This window comes from Mus caroli, chromosome 8 (assembly GCF_900094665.2).
Source record: "Mus caroli chromosome 8, CAROLI_EIJ_v1.1, whole genome shotgun sequence".
Classification (NCBI taxonomy): Eukaryota; Metazoa; Chordata; class Mammalia; order Rodentia; family Muridae; genus Mus; species Mus caroli.
Window position 1 is genome coordinate 22,986,407 of NC_034577.1, and position 10,106 is coordinate 22,996,512.

General features: G+C 40.2%; 1 protein-coding gene across 9 annotated transcripts in view; it reads right to left on the reverse strand.

Annotated features, from left to right (window-relative positions):
* The window catches only part of Unc5d (unc-5 netrin receptor D), a 541,037-nt gene that overhangs the window by 6,363 nt on the left and 524,568 nt on the right, over positions 1-10,106 (reverse strand). The gene's annotated exons all lie outside the window — the stretch shown is intronic.

Sequence of the window (10,106 nt, forward strand, 5' to 3'; positions counted from 1 at the left end):
AAGAAGTCAGAATTAAGTTTAAGGGTTTATTTATTTATATGTATATGTTTGGGCTTGTTTACGTTCAAGTTGACCACATGCATGCAGGTACCCTAATGAGACAAAGAGAGTGTTGGGCTCTCCTGGAATTGTAGTTACAGGCAGCTGAAAGCTGCCATGTGGGTGCTGGGAACCAAACCCAGGTCATCTGCGCAGCATTACGTGCCATTAACTGCTAAGCCATCTCACCAGCCCCTAAAATGATCTTTAAAGGGCAGCAGTAAGATAGTGGTGGAAAGTTACACAGCGACAGGCCTGAAGCTGTCTGGTTTGTATCCCAGTGCTATATAATACAGCCATATGTGAGACCTAGTCTACTGCTTTCTTCTGTTGGATCTTCCCATGGTTTTTCCCTTTCTTAAGCTACACGTGTGAACACATATGTATGTTTCCCTGCTCACTGGTCTCATGAAATATTCTTTTGCACTAGTTTATATGAAGTAAATTCATTCCTTGGTTTTTCAAATATTTTCCTCTCCATGTCCTGGACAAATATAATAACTGCCAAGGTTTTGTCTTCAATTTCTGACCACTCCTCCTTTGGTGCTAAATGTCTACTTCCCATGTTCTTGGCTAATTAAATTGTTAATAGGATTTATTATTGCCTTAGGTGTGGGTGTAATTATATATCTATCTACTACGTCAACTTTAGTGGATGAGAAATTCTCACTTCAATATCTCCAAGTGACTAACTGTAAGAACTGGTATTTATGATCCTTTTTCTGATTCTTTACCCTAGGATGTTAGTTTGTTACCCTTCCTCTTTGTTGTTTCTTCCTTTGATGAACTCACCAGCTTTTTCTTTCTACTCTAGGGGACAGACTTCACTTATATATTAGCATGTTAGGACAGTAAAGGACTTGGAACTCTGTCGCCAAAATCTTGAACACATACTGTATTGCTACATTCTATTTTCAAGTCATAAGAAATCCTGTGTTCATGCCTATCATAGTATGACCTCAATGAAACTATGGAGATTACACAAACACACACACACACACACACACAACTTCCCCTTCATCTATCACCCTACTCTGTCTTCATTCTTGACTACAAAACTCTGAAAGCTAGAGATCATATTTAATCATTGGCCAAATCTTCCATAGCATTTATCATAATACTGTGACAGGCATTTATTCAACATCCATTAGCTGACATTAACTGAGTAATTGATTCTTACATGTCTTTTCCAGATGATATAGCATCTTCAGTGAAAGAAAAAAAAATGAACCCTAACCTTTTGGACAATAACTTTGCTATGATGAGGACTAAGACAGCACAAAGGATTAAAGGTCAGTGTTTGTCATGGGGACTTTTAAAGTTAGGACAGAAATGTCATTCCCAATGAAATTTTAGTGTTTTGGGAAGAAACTGTTTGCAGAACACTTTCTGTTTTGAAGAGAGCAGCACTTTCTACCAGTATTTCCAACGTACGATCACAAAGTGGGATCCATGGATGGATCTACAGGACTTCTCTTCCCACAAACAAAATATTATCTATAACCAAAAGAGTAATACCACCACTCTGATTTTACTCAGGGCTGCTGCTGTTTTGATGTTTGTATTAAACGTCAATGGGCTTTTGTCCTGTGACTGGGATCATAATGATCCAAATGCCCCACTTCAGAGGTTGACCAACGTACTGAGGCCAGACAATAAATAGTTCTGGCTTTGTGGATCTCAGATGGCCTGGCTCTCTGCAGTTGCTGCACGCTACCGCGGTACCACAAAAGCAGCGACAGATAACATTCATGTGAATGATGGCTGTGTCCTAGGAAACCATTATGGAGTAAAGCTGAAATTTGATTGTCATGTTCTTTCTACCTTTCTTACAAAACTACTCTCTCTGTTTCCCCCCACCCTTGATACATTTATAAATGATACAATTTTTTTTTTTAGCCAGATTTTCCCTGTGACCATTGTGCTGTCTTTGTCCAGTACTCTCATGACTTAGCGAGATGTCTACAGTAGAGAGCTAATTTGAAGAAATTAAGACTGAATTTCCTGCTTTTTCTTTCCTTTGAAAAAAAACAATCTAGATGTCCACTGTTGCTGAGCCCCAACATAGGTGATCTGACTGCAGGACTCTAAGACATTTAACGAATAACATATTTAGGGATCCTGGACACTACAAGATGAAAGCTGTAATACATAATAGTGAAAATCATCAAGCATATGGTTTTCAAGTGGGGAATCTTGGTCCCAATCAGTCTTAAAAATATCCAGGAACCCACATCGGGTAGGAGTTCTGTATACATAATCCAGAAAAAGCACTCCAGACTAGACAGTGCCAGCTGTACGGCTCTGGGAAGCCCTGGGAAAGTACTGATCTGTGCAATAGGTACCCAGGGCTAAAGAAGCTGCATGTCTAAAGGAGGCAAAAATAAATCTCTCAATTGGCACAGATCTCTGAACATACTGGAGCAAGTGAAATGAGCTTCTAGAAGTAACTTTTAGACTTTTATTTGAATTTACACAAACACACTCAGAATAATACATGTACATTCCAAGTTTCCATTTATTTTAGTAGCTATAAGATCATATTAGTCTTAATCATTTGATTTGCCTTGCTATTACCCAAGACATTTGAAAAAACTGTGTTTCCCTATGTATAGTAGAAAAAAACAACCTGGGAAAACCTAAACTAAACTCTTATTCCAACAGGCTGTCCTTAAAAGATAGTGATGCAGTTTTATGGAGTGCATATATGCAAATGAAATGTGATTTTTTTAAAGTGTTAGGCCATATATACAACTGACTTTTTTTATACCACACTTTTGAAATTATTCAGATTCTAATATATGAGTCCCATTTTTCCTCACAGTAACTCTGATGCATTTGGATACCAGGTGGTAAAAGCTCAAATTTAGCAAACGTTACTAGTAAAACATAGACTTCATGTTGATTTTAAGCAGTTTCCCAAGAGAGTCACTGGTTCCCTCACCCTGTCTCTCTTTGTCCCCCCCCCTTCCTCTTATTCTCTCTCTCTCTCTTTCTCTCTCCACCCCATCCCTTATTCTCTCTGAAATAAAGCCTAAACATCACCCCAAACCAAAAATTCCAAATATTCAGAAGTATGCTGAAAAAAAAAAACATTTTCTTTCTCTACAGGAACATTTTTATTATGCTCATTTTAGAGCCCTCAGATTGTTAAGCTCTTCACTAAACTTTATAGCTTTTACAAAATTTGACCAACTAAAGTAATTTAGATAATTAAGACTATTTTTGGTGTGCCTGACAGATGTCATTTGCCATGCAGAAAGGTCTAACCACTGCACTATGAGGTTAATTTTAGAATCTTCTAGGTTTTCAGTTCAAGTTATTTTCCCAGAGCTCTAGACACAAATGGCTTGGTCCTCTCTTGGATGCTCTTCACGATCAATCACTACAATAGTAGAAATTATGGGTCACACTAAGATGATGAAACACACACACACACACACACACACACACACACACACACATTTATGTGGTGGTGATGGTTTATGAAATTTAATTAACTGTGTATTGTTGAACATTTGAGTTTTCTATATACCCCAGTTCCTTTTTGTTTTACTTCTGTGATTAATTTCACCTTTTAAACTTCCCCATGAGCTGGCCATGTACATAATCTGGGGCTTTCTGTGGAAGGCAGGTCCAAGACGCCCTGACTAATATATCATGTTTGGCATGGGCAAACTGATAAAGCCACACTAAAACATGTAATCCACTTAATTTTCTTTTTCTTTTTAACTTTTTCCAATTTTTTATTAGGTATTTTCTTCATTTGCATTTCAAATGCTATTCCAAAAGTCCCCTATATCCTCCCCCAACCCTGCTCCCCTACCCACCCACTCCCACTTCTAGGTCCTGGCATTCCCCTGTACTGGGGCATATAAAGTTTGCAAGACCAAGGAGTCTCTCTTTCCAATGATGGCCGACTAGGCCATCTTCTGATACATATGCAGCTAGAGACACAAGTACCCCCACTTAATTTTCAAAATACACCTTCCTACTTATAACTGTGTTAGATGGAGAATGGAATTCAGATTAGATTCAGAGATTTTGGAAATACTTATGGAGACATTTAAGGTATATAATTTGAGGGCAGGGGAGAGTTTAAGAGACTATAATAAAATTCCACCAGATAGGGCCATCATAATTAGTATAGCTCATGGTTAGTTCTACTGAAGAGACCCTGGTTAGAAAGAGTATAGTAAAAACTTCCAGGTGTTTTGAGCAGTCCCCACAGTATTAAAATGCAAATACCTTAGAGAGTAGTTTACCTCTGTGTGCATTCTTAATGACCCCTCAAAGATTAAGTTTACTGAAGCCCTGGAATATGGGGAATCTGAGGCCACCTGAGCCCAAGGGAATGTAACAAAGCACTATCAAGCTCATAGTGTACCTCCTTGAAACTTTTTTTCTAACCCTCAGACAACAAAGCTTTGCCTTTATTCACTTATGGTTGTGTTACAGGGACTTGCTGCCCCTGGGGTTACAGATGTAATTGGCTGACAGTGTTGGTTGGAAGGCCCAATATACCACCCTCAAAAGGTATCAGATATTCCTATGATAAATGTGCCAATCAATGTTATAATATACAGCAGGAGTCTGTTTTTGAGCTGCACCCAAATATCCTTAGCATTTTAGACTCTTCTACTACATATGGGCCATAATTTCACTCAGGATTGTTCAGGATTGAGGCTTACAACCAATACTGTTAGCCAGTTACATCTATAGCTTCAAAGGCAGCAAGTGCAAGTTTGTTTACATTCTAGAAGAGGAAGAGGAAGAAGAGAAAAGAGGAAGGAGAAGAAGAAGGAGAAGAAGAAGAAGAAGAAGAAGAAGAAGAAGAAGAAGAAGAAGAAGAAGAAGAAGAAGAAGAAGAAGAAGAAAGAAGAAGAAACATATCTAGCTCAACCTTGTTTTTGTTGTTAAAAAGCTTATTTTCAGAATATCTTCTTTCTGAAGAGTTTATCAATAAATTAAATAAATAAATAAGTCAAGCTGTCCAATAAATTAGAAAACATTGTTTCTAGAATAGTGCATAATCCTACCGTACAGTATAGAACAGGGAATTGAAACACAGTCCTAACGAAACAATATTAGTATCTCTGCTATCATCCTAATTGTCTCATTTAATGAAAGCCTCTTATGCGACCCAAAGCAACCCTCCACACAGTTCTTTAAATGCAAATACAAGAGAAAAGCCATTTTTACTGAATAACAGTAATTGGCTAGATTCATCGTAACCATTTGCTCTGCTCATCATGTTTCCATCTCCAAACTTCAGGCTAGCAGGGAACTCAAGAGGCAGCAAAGCCACTGTCAAGGTAAAAGCAAGAGGAGTCTCATCTGTGCCTACTTCCGAGTGAGCAGGAGACAAGTTCTGTAAGCCAGAGAACAGAACGCGAAGGATAGGGACAGCTGAAAACATGCTCAGATCCGCCATGCTAGTTTGAGCTTCCTGCATCCGTCCCCTCTCCCCAGCCTTGCCAGTTCCTTTCTGCCTAATGTGTCAGGTGCTCCTGGAGAGACAAGACCGGACCTCCACTCTTTGGATAGTGTATGGAAGCCCCTAAGCCTAGAAGTCTCTGAGCTACCAAATGAGAACATAGCTAGTTATAGTCTACTTTTAAAGCTCCAGTTTCTCTCCTCCTGGAATACACATGACAATTTCTGACTTTTAGAAACTAAACAATGGCAAAGACCATCAAATCAAGATCTGGTCTTTATTTTGAGTTGGAATATATCCATGGGAAAAATAATCCAACTTCAAGTCAATTTCTTTTTTTTTTTTAATTCAATCACCTTGAGACATTTTTGAGAATCCTATGTGTAAAGTAGGACTACAGTGTATTAAGAGAAAAAGCATTCAAGGCTGACCTTAAATGAGGGAAGGGTTAAAATACTTAAGACATCTCACTTTGTAAATGACTAAGTATGAACTTCAACAAAGCCTCACCACACAAGAGAGACAGTTATATCAGGGTCCTGTCAGCAAAATCTTGCTGGCATATGCAATAGTGTCTGGGTTTGATGGTTGTTTATGGGATGGATCCCTGGGTGGGGCAGTCTCTGGATAGTCCTTCCTTCCATGTCAGCTTTACACTGTAACTCTTTCCATGGTTATTTTGTTCCACATTCTAAGAAGGAACAATGTATCCAAACTTTGGTCTTCCTTCTTCTTGAGTTTCATGTGTTTTGTGAATTGTATATTGGTTATTCTAAGTTCCTGGGCTAATATCCACTTATCATGTGTGTTCTTTTGTGATTGGGTTATCTCACTCAGGATGATATCATACTCCAGATCCATCCATGTGCCTAGGAATTTCATAAATTCATTGTTTTTTAATAGCTAAATAGTATTCCATTGTGTAAATGTACCACATTTTCTGTATCCATTCCTCTGTTGAGGGACATCTGAGTTCTTTCCAGCTTCTGGCTATTATAAATAAAGCTAGCAAATACAGAAGTGGATGCTCACAGTCATCTATTGGATGGAACACAGGGCCCCCAGTGAATGAGCTAGAGAAAGTACCCAAGGTGCTAAAGGGGTCTGCAACCCTATAGGAGGAACAACAATATGAACTAACCAGTACCCTCCAGAGCTTGTGTTTCTAGTTGCATATGTATCAGAAGATGGCCTAGTCAGTCATCAATGGGAGGAGAGGCCCTTGGTCTTGCGAAGATTATATGCCCCAGTACAGGGGAATGCCAGGGTCAGGAAGTGGGAGTGGGTGGGTTGGGGAGCAGGGCATGAGGAGGGTGTAGGGGACTTTGGGAGAGGAAACTAGGAAAGGGGAGAGCTAACATTGTTAGCTTTTTCAGTACTGTTTGTGGTGCTGCCTCTGAAGGGCATCGTTCTGGCTGGCTGGCTGGCTGCCTGGCTGTGGGGTTCTACCATGTCCATCCTTTCAGCAAAGGACTGTGCTTAAAGGGAGACACTTACTTCTTCAAAGATCAGCATGAACTTACTAGTGCCTGGAAATAAAGAAATAAATAAAACCTGGGGCCATCCCTTTTCAAAGCCGTCCCTTATCATCACCCCTTGGCGCTGACAGTGGGAGCACCAGATCATAAAAAAAAAAAAAAAAAGCTGCTTTACCGTTTTTTTCCTTCAGGATGGACACCTGCCACTTACAGTCTGCATACAGCTTGTTCACTGCTAAACCTGTCCCAGGGCTGTCTCTTTTCTGCTTCATATGAGCAGGCAGTTTCATGAGTCGTTGACTTCAGCAGAATGAAACCCAAATACCCATGACTCCGCTGCGTTGGGTCCCTCTGTCCTCACGGGCTTTTCTGATTTCAGACCCTGAGTCAGTCCGTTAGACTAGAACCGGAAAATCTGATTTAAACTTCATTGTATTGCACCTCCAGGGACCTACGAAATGCTATTGCCCTGTGCATCAATTCTCCGAGATGTCATGAAGGATTTTTATTTCTTTTTACTTGGAAATGGCAGCTGGTAAAGGTAAAGGAGGTACTTTCTGGCTTCTAGCCTGCAGAACCAAGAAAGCTCCATCTGGTGCGGTAGCAATACATTTCAAAACAGGAACGAGGGAGGAACTGCTGCTTGGTATGCATTCTGGATACATCTCTGTGCATCTTCCATCCCCTCCCTTCTTCACCTCCAAGGCCTGCTCTGGAACTTTGCTACCTTTGAGGATTTTGAGCAGTTCTTCTGACCAGATGAATAGGCTGCCTTATGACTACTACCTGGGTCCTTTCCATCCACCCTCTGGCCATTTTACTAAACTGTGGCTTCCAATTAAGAGGGTAGTCAGTTGGACTGAAAAGATACGACCTCAATGCAAGAAGATTGCTTCTCATTAAAGGTCCTGCTGAAAGCTGTGGAGGAACGAAAACGAGATGTCACCATGCCATTTATCAGCTACAGTGATGGAGGACTTTCATTACTTCTCAACTTTTACAGCACCACCCATGAACTCAACACCTGAGTCATATTTGATGTTTGAACTAGATGGCTAATAAGAAATACGTTTCTCTGACATTGCTGCCAAATTTTCAAATAAGTCTACTACTAGGGAAGGCCTTGGGAAAGACAGTTAATAAGATGTAATTTTCTTCTACTTTGGCTACTTCCCCTCTATTCATCCAGCCATATCACATGCATCTGTTCCCATAGCAACTCAGTAAAGCTTTAGTCTCACAAGAGTTTCTTGAATGTCGAAATCACGAGGCCTGGAATATCTAGTCAAAGGCTTCACACACTAAGACATACAAGAAAAGACAACTTTGGGTTTGTGGCTTGTTTTCTTCATTTTTCAAAAATCCCTTGATCCTTGTTTGTGTCCATTCAATTTCTGAAGAGACAGAATGTCTCCAGGATCTGAAGATCAAGGATCAAGGTTAGTGTCCTGTGAGAGAGTTCATATTAACTATTCAAGGATAATTTATTGAATTTCTTCTTGGCTGTCAGCCTTATCTATATATGTTTAATGGTAATTTAGAAATAAGTATCAAAAATTGCAAAAATAATATCAGTTTAGATATGGTGGGGTATTGCTGGCTGAAGCAGGTATTTTTAAAATATTTATGTTATGTGTATGAGTATGTTCCTGTATATGTATCTATGCACCAAATCCCTATCTGGTGTCCATGTAGGAGGGCATTGGATCTCTTGGAACAGGAGTTGCTGGAAACTGAACCCAGGTTCTCTGCAAGAACAGCCGTGCTCTTGCGCAGTGAGCCATCTCTCCAGCACTGAAAGCAGATATGTCGTCAATCCTCAGCCATGTTCTCTATTACCACTCACTAATGCCATGTGGCCTGAGCAATAGGTAGGTACTACAGCTGTCTGTCGTTACAAGCTAAACATGCAACCTTGTACATTTGCTCATGTAACAAGTGTGGATGCTGAGTAAGAGCCAGCCCTGCTCACAGCACTGATAGCTGCAACAGTTATCCATAGCATTCTTTACTGGACTCTGCAGAGTGTTTGATGTGATCCATGTGGCTACACCCTACATGTCTCATATTCTAATCAGGGAGGTAAGCCTTAATTTACTTCTTTTTTTCCCCATGGCTACTGTTCAGATCTCTCTCTGTCTCTCTCTGTCTCTCTCTCTCTCTGGTGTGTGTGTGTGAGAGAGAGAGACAGAGAGACACAGAGAGAGACACAGAGAGAGACACAGAGAGAGACAGAGAGACAGAGACAGACAGAGGCATAGATAATTCTTCAGCAACTTTAACATTCATGCTTCCAAAGTTAAAGAATGATTTCAGGACTGGAAGAAAAAAAATTAGAGCAATTATTTTCCTCCATTCTCTTCAAAATCTCTTCCGTGTTTGGTGGCTATCACTAGAACCGGTTCAATGCTTCGGGAAGGTGAAAGGAAAGGGAGGGCCAGGTAAAAGGTCATCATGTGACCAAAGTGAGAGAAAGCATCCTTGTACCTCTGTGTTCACCTTTCTATTCTGACTCTGAAGCAGTGGTCTTACCCAGTGATGTCTGCATTTTGACAATTATACATTTTCCATAGTTCAGATGTACTGATTTTATACTACGTTATTCCTAACCATGAGAGCTAAATCAGTGATCTGGTATTGCATAATAGGAAATGGAGGTGGATTCCATTCCACCTCTATCATGCATGTTTCTTTGCATGAAGAAGGATATGCATCTCAGGTACTTGTGGGTAGCTTCACTGAGGAGGGCCCCAATAGGCTCATGGGTTTGAATGCTTGTTCCCCACTTTGTGGAACTGTTTGAGAAGAGTTAGAAGATATGGTGTTGTTAAAGTGGGTGTGGCTATTTTGAAGGATGTGTGTCACTCAGGATTAGGTTGGACATTTCAAAAGCCCACACCCGGTCTCTGCTTGCAACTTCCAGATTAGGTATGAGCTCTCAGCTCCTGTTCTAGTACCATGCCTGCTTACCTGCTGCCATGCTCCATGCCATGATGTTCATGGACTAACCCTCTGAAAGTATAGTCGAGTCACAATTAAATGCTTTCTTTTAAAAGTTGCCTCATGAAACTACAAAGCTTCTGCAAGGCTAAAGACACCATCAATAAGACAAAAAAACCACCAACAGATTGGGAAAGGATCTTCACCTATCC